The 8794-nt window shown below is 50.9% G+C and overlaps 1 pseudogene; it reads left to right on the top strand.

Annotated features, from left to right (window-relative positions):
• LOC107108347 overlaps positions 1–8794 on the top strand; it is a 122285-nt pseudogene that overhangs the window by 5885 nt on the left and 107606 nt on the right.

Below are 8794 nucleotides of genomic sequence, written 5' to 3'. Positions count from 1 at the left end.
GGGGGGTGAACCCCAGTGCCACCCTGGCTTGGGGGGGGGGGATATTTCGCCTTGCCTCCCCCCTTTCTTTTGCTAGCGCCTCTTTCTTTGCATTTGGGGGGCTCGGGAGTGGCGCTCCTTTGCAGAGCTTCGGCTGGAGACCCGGGAGGGAGACGGGCTGGGAGGGGGAGGGGGTCGGGGGGCTGCCGCGGGATCCGTGCTTGGGACGGGATCCCCAACCTCCAGGGAGGGCCTGGAGCAATGTTCCCTCTAAGCCGTGGAGTCCTGTGAGCAAAAATTCTACTTTGTGAGCTACTGGCATTAAAGTTGTGAGCAAGAGATTTGGCTGCTGGATAAACTAGTTTGCTCTGGAGCCACCCTTCCTGAGCCAAGACAAAAATGTGTGAGCCAGAGTCTCAAAAACTGTGAGCTAGCTCACACTAACTCAGCTTAGAGGGAACACTGGCCTGGAGAGCGGCTGGAATAACCAGGGCCGGATTTAGACTCGCTGAGGCCCTAAGCTATACAAAACCCAGAGGCCCCCTACTGTTTCAAATTACATCAGCTGGTCTCAGAAAAATATAAAATATATATGCCTTTTTAATATTTGAAATCATTTTGTAGATTGTGTTTTTATTTGAGGCCCCAGCAGATTGCGAGGCCCTAAGCGGTAGCTTATTTAGCTTATGTGTAAATCCAGCACTGGGAATAACCCTGGTCCTGGAGCTGCACACCACAGAGATCACAGCCAGTGTTCCCTCTAAGCTGAGTTCGTGTGAGCCAGCTCACAGTTCTTTAGCCTCCAGCTCACACACTTTTGTCTTAGCTCAGGAAGGAGGGCTCCAGAGCATACTAATCGATGCAGCAGCCAAATCGCTTGCTCACAACTTTAATGAAAGGAGCTCACAAAGTAGAAATTTTGCTCACAGGACTCCACCGCTTAGAGGGAACATTGAATTCACAGCCCCCCTGTAGGAAAGGGCGACTTCAGAGGGTGGGCTCTGCGGCATCAAGATCCCTGCCAACCCCGTCCCTTCACCAAACCCCGCCTCTCCCAGCCTCTTACCCCCCCTCCCAAATTCTCCAGTAGTTTCCCAACCTGGAGTTGGCGACCCAAGCAGAGGGAGGAGGTCTTCAGAAGGGCCCTGAATGGGTAGGGGGGGGGGAATAGTTAAGCTTTGGCAACTGCTTGGAAGAGGATCAGACTTGACTCTCCTTGGGCCCAGCGTTTCCTCTCCCACTGGTCTACCTTGCAGGGTGGTTGGTTGGTTGGTTGCGATGAGGGGGAGGGGCACTCTGTGTGGAGCTCTTGGAAGAGGGGTGGGATAGCAATGGCTGACTCTGAGCTGGGACATTGCTGAGGAGGGGAGGGTCCTCCGGGAGGTATAATGCCCCAGAGACCGCCCTCTAAGGCAGCCATTTTCTACAGAGGAAGTGATCTCTATAGCCTGGAGATGAATTTTTAATTCAGCGAGATCTCCAGGCCTTACCTGGGGGTTGGCCAGCCCATCACAGATCCTGAAGGAGGAGAAGCCCTGTTCATCCAGTCTGGTGTTGGTTGTCAGGGATAATCGAGGGCAGTGGTGCTTAACCTTTAGTCCCCTGCTGTCTACCAGCTATGAGACAGTAGCCTTGAAAAACACCGGCCCCCTCCCAGCTGAAAGCAAAATTATAGCACCATCCCCGTAGCATTCCAGACTGTACTTTGTGGACCGTTCCTAAGGTTTTGAGAAGTTCATTTTCATACTTCAGCAAAAGGAGGGGGGTGTCCAAAATAGTTTTCACCCCAAATATCTTGCATTTCACCTTCCTCTTCTTGCTTGATTCTCAAACAGACTACAACACATTTAAATAAACCAACAAAGCCCAGAAATATGTACATGTGAAATGAGCAAGAAATGTTTCCAAACATAGCAGTGGTTAAAAAGCATGGATTTCTTTCCATCTTTCTCATGCATTTGGGTGTTTGTGTCCGTGGCTATGCGAAAGGGTGGTGATATTCTGAATTAATATGGAGGAAAAAGGAAATACTACTTTACACAGAGAGTGATTCAGATGTGCAATTCGCTGCCAGAGGATGTTGTGATGGCCATGGAAATAAACAGCATTAATAGGGAATTAGATTCATGGAGGATAAGTCTGTCAATGGCTATTAGCCATGGTGACTGAGGGGAACCTCCACATTCAGAGGCACTAATCCTCTGAATCCCAGAGCCAGGAGGCATCCTTAGGGGAAGGTCTCCAGAGGAACTGGTTGGCCTCTGTGTGAGACAGGAGGCTGAACTAGAGGGACTATTGGTCTGATGCCGCAGGACTCTTCTTATGTTCCTTAAGAGAGTTTAAGGATTTGTCCCTGACCTGGGACTTGACCCAAAGTGTGAAGCGAAGCAGGTAATGCAAACTGCACTGTGTAGTTTCAAGAAAGGTGGTAGGTAAGACAGCAACCCTGCCTGAGGAACATAGAAATTTCTGAAAGGTGACAGAGATTCCGTGCCCATGTGCAGGTTTTCCTGAGGAGACACGTTAAAATGGAAAAGACTCTTGTTCTCCCTGATGAAAGTAACACTTTAAATAATAATTAGAAGAAGTTAGTGGAAGTAGCGCCCGGTTACCCACCAGCACTGTAGCGGAGTCCACTCGCGTGGGCCCCTGAAAGCAGTCTGAGCTTGCAGGATGTCAGAACTGCACCGCTTTGGAAAGGAGGTTAACGTGGCCTTCTGTGTATGGCTGCGTAGGCCGCATTGAGTAACTTGGTACAAGCAGGGTGTGAATTAAACCAATGTCTACGGGAACCAACTTAATGTTTTGTTCTGTTGTCCCAGAACTTGTCTAAAATTTGGCATGGTACAATTATAATCGACCTCTGTGTGACACAGAGTGTTGGACTGGATGGGCCTTTGGCCTGATCCAACATTGGCGTCTCTTATGTTCTTATGTTCTCATGACCTGTCACCAAAAAGGGTATCACAGAGCTGAATGGGACGGAATATGAGAGAGGCTCATAGAACCGTTTTTAGTTTGATTTCTTTTTATGCCGTCAAGTCACAGCTGGCCTATTGTGACCCTCTAGGGCAGTGATGGTGAACCTTTTAGAGACCGAGTGCCCAAATTTATCGCAAAGTGCCAACACGGCAGTTTAACCTGAATACTGAGGTTTTAGTTTAGAAAAAACAACTCATACATTAACATAAGATGATCCAAACAAAGTACAGAAAGCAATCCCAAATGCTTTCATCTACTTAAAATTATTTGGCAGAGAATTCGGCACTTTAATGATGGTCTGGGCCTGGCTGGGGCGATGGCAAGCGTGCCCACAGAAAGGGCTCTGAGTGCCACCTCTGGCACGCGGGCCATAGGTTCGCCACCACTGCTCTAGGATTCTCAAGGCAGTAGACTTAACAGAGGTGGCTTGTCACTGCCTGCCTTTGCAGGATTTTCTCATTCAAATACTAACTAGGGCCGACCCTGCTTAGCCTCCGACATCTGATGAGACGGAGCTAGCTTGGGGTTATCCAGTTCAGGGTCTTTCATATGGTATAGAAATTTGCTTTGGGCATGGGGGTAGGGGGTGGGCAGAAGCAGCCGGGAAATGTTTCAACATGCACAAAATCCACTGTGATGTGAAAGTATCGCTTGTAATAATAATTACAAGGAGTTAATGGAAGAAAGGCCCAGTTCCCCACCAGCAGTGTAGCAGAATCCACTCGTGTGGGCCCCTGATGGTGGCTTGCGCTCACCACTACACATCTTTGGAAAGGAGGCTCAGGGAGGAAGAAAGATCGCCTGGGTTTTGGCCACTGTGTGACGCGGAGTGCTGGACTTGATGGGCTGCTGGCCTGATCCAGCATGACTCCTCTTATGCTCTTACATAGCCAGCGCCTTCTGTTTACCTATCTTCACCTTAAGGCCTCTCAGGCCGGTGTTGAAAGAGTTCTGTCTCCCAAATTTGTTCTCTCAGCACCCCTGTGAAGTAGGTTAGGCTAAATGATAGTAGTTGGATCTAGTTCAACCAGTTTGTTTCTTGGCTGAGCAGGATTCTGGGGCCGCATTCAGATGTAGTGACCAACCGTTACTTATAAACTGTGGTTCGATCGAGCATGAGTGCATGAAGTTCACTGATTGGCTTATCAACGCCTACTTGGACTGGCAGTGACTCTCCAGGGTCTTTGGGATCTCTGTTTCTCAATGTTTGGCTATTACAAGTTTGAGTGTCATTGAAAAGCCTGCGACAGAGACCCTAAAGCAGTGATGGCGAACCTTTTAGAGACCGAGTGCCCAAACTGCGACCCAAAACCCACTTATTGATCGCAAAGTGCCAACATGGCAATTTAACCTGAATACTGAGGTTTTACTTTAGAAAAAAACAACTCATACATTAACTTAAGATGATCCAAACAAAGTAAGGAACGCAATCCCAAATGCTTTCATTTACTTAAAATTATTTGGCAGAGAATTCGACACTTTAATGATGGTCTGGGCCTGGCTAGGGCGATGGCACGCGTGCCCACAGAGAGGGCTCTGAGTGCCACCTCTGGCACCCATGCCATAGGTTTGGCACCACTGCCCTAAAGCCTTACTAGGGCTAGTCAGGAGTGCCACCAAGAGCGTCTGGGGGTCTTGGACCCCTAATGTTCTCATTAGAAGGCCCCATTCATTTCCATTTCACTTTGGACCATCCTGACAGAGTTCGACAAAGGGCAGTCTGGTTTTGGCCAGACCACGTATTTGTCATGGAAGTTCTTTGTAAAGCTTTTTTTTTAATGCTACAGAAAGGGCAAACCAAAAAAAGCATAAACGCTATCTGTAAATTAGACACAAACATAGAACTGGAAGGGACCTCAAGGGTCATCTAGACCAACCCCCTGCACAACGCAGGAAATTGACACCTACCTCCCCCATCCCACCCCAGTGATCCTTGCTCTCTGTCTACAGGAAGGCAAAAGACCTTCAGGATCCCTGGGACAATCTGATCTGGAGGAAAATTACCTCGAACTCATAAAAAGAGGAGGAGGGGGAGGAGTTTGGATACCCTGCCCTTCACTCAGGGCCGGCTCCAGGGTTTTTTGCACACTAGGCGAGGCTACCTTCTGGTTCCCCCCCACCCCCAATTTTTAAACATAAATTAATTTTAGGAAGAATGAAAAACACAAAATTTGAAATTGCTAATTTTAAATTGGCTTACATTTTTAAACAATATGGTTTTATTCTGGTTTTAATGGCTTTCAAGATGTGTTTTTGCGCTGTGACCTATTGCCAGCACTTTTTAATATTGGAAGCACAATACTCCCTCCAAGCTGTGGAGTCTTGTGAGGAAAAATTCTGCTTTGTGAGCTACTGGCATTAAAGTTGTGAGCATGTGATTTGGCTCTGACAGAAACGGCTCTTTTTTCAAGAACAGCTGTGCCAGAATTATGGCTTGCCCAAGGTCATCCAGCCAGGTGCAAGTGGAGGAATGGGGAATCAAACCCGGCTCTCCCAGATTAGAGTCCGCGCACTTAACCACTACACCAAACTGGCTCTCAGTGTGTGAAGACACACTGGGGAGGAACAGAGACAGTTCCATGCCAGGATGTTGGGTATTACAAGTTGAAAACACTCAGTATATCTGGGGTTAAATGTTTGTTTATGTTACTCACAGGAAGTCACATGTTTCTCATGTAACCAATGTTCTTTAGCTGTAGAATGCCCGGGAATTTTCTCCCTGATCTAGGAATTTGATTGGGACTAAAGTGTCAAGGTTTATTAGCATTTTATGGCTTCTCTTCCCGCCTTTGTTTGGTGTTCTGAAGAACAAGAAGAGTAGCCATAATCTTTCTTCTTCTAGTTTTGTCTTTGTAGAGTAAGGATGTAGCCGATTATGCTCTGTTGTTATTTTCATCCTAGTTACCCTTCCCAGGCTAGAATTTAGTAAAAACTTTATATTTTAATCACACATGGACTCTCAGTCTGAATTATTTTACTCTGGCACTGCTGGACTATTTTATCTCTGTTAAATACCAATTTTTCAATATCTCACTATCACCCAACACAGAGGCATGCTGCTCTTCCAAGATCTAATACCTTATTCCCCCCCCTCACCTACTTGCAAGTAAACCTTCCCTGCATCTGGGTGGAAGGCTTTTCCTTGCTCTTGTAGATGAGAAGCTCTCCCTCGCTTTGGCAATTCAGAGGCTCAACCCCCCACACAGAAGAGCCTTTCTTTAGGCGCCCCCCCTCCGTGCACAGCCCCTCTAGCAAACAACTTTGCCTCTTTAACCCTTTCAATGCGAGACATAAATTCCAATGCTTCCCATCCGGTTTCCAGCTCCCAGACCGGGACTTCAGCCAGGCTGCCGCCAGCAGTGCCCTCTGCTGTTCAGTGGGGCTGCTTGGGAGTAATCCCACACAGGACTGTGCTCCCGGAGTCTTAAAGGGGCCACTTTGTTGGTCTTAGAGGGGCCACTTTGTTGGTCTTAAAGGGGCTACTGGACCCAAACGTCATTCTGCTTCTGCAGACACAACTACCCCACCTGAATCTACACTCCCTGCCAGTCCACCCTCAGGCATGCAAGCTCACCACCACCAATGCAGCATTGACTCTGGAAGGTAAACCCTGGAAATTTTGTTGGTCTCTAAGGCACTTCTGGACTCAAATCTCGCTCTTCTACCAAGGCAGCGACCCACAGACCCCCCCCCTCCCCCAGCTGCACTCTCCAGCAGCGTTCCCTCTAAGCTGAGTGAGTGTGAGCCAGCTCACAGTTTTTTAGCCTCCGGCTCACACATTTTTGTCCTAGCTCAGGGAGGAGGGCTCCGGAGCAAACTGATTTATGCAGCACCCAAATGGCTCGCTCACCACTTTCATGCCCGTAGCTCACAAAATAGAATTTTTGCTCACAAGATTCCACAGCTTAGAGGGAACATTGCTCTCCAGGGCTTGCTACTTCACCTTAAGCACCTTCGGTGCCCTTCCCTCGTTCTCTCCCACCCACCCACCCCCGCCAGCTACTTCCAGGTGCACAGCAACCCCCTCCAACCTCCGGGCAGTGTCTATTGCCCTCCAGGGCTTGCTACTTCACCTTAAGCACCTTCGGTGCCCTTCCCTCGTTCTCTCCCACCCACCCACCCCCGCCAGCTACTTCCAGGTGCACAGCAACCCCCTCCAACCTCCGGGCAGTGTCTCTCCTCCGGGAGGGAAGGAAGGAAGGCACCCTGCTGCTCGCTCTCCTCCTGAAGGGGCCGCAGACACAAGGAACTCCAGCACGTGTGAGGGGGAAGCCCGGCTGCTTCGAGATCCATGGCGGCCGGGTGAGAAATGTGTCTCTTGCCAGAGGCACGCCAAAAAGGGAGGGGGAGGGGGAGGCCTCTGTGTCGCCATTCCCTCTGAGAAGCGCAAAAAAGGGCGGGAAAGCAGCGCGCCACAAGCAGCGTCCCTCAGAGCAGCTCTGAAGAGGAGGAAGGGCAGGGACAGCGGCAACAGGGTGAGCGGAGCAGCCTGAGCCAAGCAGGGCTTGTTGAGGCAAGGCGAGGATGGTGGCGATGGCCGCACGGTGCAGGGCAGCAAGGAGCGCGGAGCTGCGGGGCTGGCCCTTTGGGAGAAGAATTCCCCCACGCCGGAGCCATGCCAGGGGGTGAGGAAGGCCAAGGAAGCGCTTGGCTCAGCGGGGGGGGGGAGGGGCAGTGTAGCTGAATGACCAATGTGCTTGCGCTTCCAGGAAGGAGCCTGCTGGACGCCCGTTTGGCTCCTCCGCCCAAGCCTGCCAGCAGCCACCTTCTCATCACCCTCTCCCAAGGCAGGGGTCGGGTCGGCCCTCCCCTCCCCCGAGCGCCTCCTGCCCACTTGGCTCCCCGCCCCGCCTGGCGCTTCCTCGGCGGCTGCTAATTGACACATTCTGGGGAGAGGGCTTCCTTCCAGCGCAGACAGGCCGGGATGGCTCTCCGAGGCCGAAGATGCCGCGCTCTGCCTGGAGGCGCTGCGCCCGGCGAAGCCAGACCCGGGCCGGGGGGCAATACAAGGGCCTTGCTGGCTGAGGCGCGGCCGGGATCCATCACCTGCCCAGCCCGCTGGAGATCATGATGCAGGCTTTTTTGGGGGGGGTTCCTGTTTGGCACCCCTAAGGGCCGGCGCACTCTAGGTGAATGCCTAGTTTGCCTAGCGGGTGAGCCGGCCCTGCTCGCCTAGTGTGCAAAAAAAACCTGGCACCGGCCCTCGGAGGGTGGGTAAAAAAAGGTAAAGATTCCCTTGCTCGAAAGCCAGTCGAATCCGACTCTAGGGTTGCTGTGCTCATCTCCGTTTCAAAGCCGAAGACCCAGCGCTGTCCGAAGAAATTTCCGTGGTCATGTGGCCGGCATGACTAAACACCAAGGCGCACGGAACGCTGTTACCTTCCCACCGAAGTGGTACCTATTTATCTACTTGCAATTTCTTGCTTTCGAACTGCTAGGTTGGCAGGAGCTGGAACCAGAGACGGGAGCTCACTCCGTCCTGCGGCACACTCGGGTCTCGAACTGCTGAACTACCAACCTTCCACAGCCTGCAGTTCAGCATCTTAACCACTTGAGCCACCGCAGTGGGGGGTGGGGTTCAAATCCAGCCTCCTTTCCCAAATTCTCAGATCTATCCCTTCCCTCCCAGAAATATTGCTTAAAAACTCCCAGAGGGGCTCTTTCTGGTCGCACTTGAGGCCCTGTGTTTTCTCTCCAGGGGGGCTACAGAAAGAAATTAATTGACACTCGTCTATTTCAAAAGTAGGCTCATCTAACAACTCTTCCCCATGTCATTATACTGCCCTGATAACACTGCCGGGGGGGGGGGGGAGGAAGAACACACCCGCACCCA

Source organism: Gekko japonicus, unplaced genomic scaffold (assembly GCF_001447785.1).
Source record: "Gekko japonicus isolate JY-2015 unplaced genomic scaffold, Gekko_japonicus_V1.1 scaffold2979, whole genome shotgun sequence".
Taxonomy (NCBI): domain Eukaryota; kingdom Metazoa; phylum Chordata; class Lepidosauria; order Squamata; family Gekkonidae; genus Gekko; species Gekko japonicus.
Note: the sequence above shows the minus strand (reverse complement) of the source record. Positions and strands in the feature narration are given on the sequence as shown.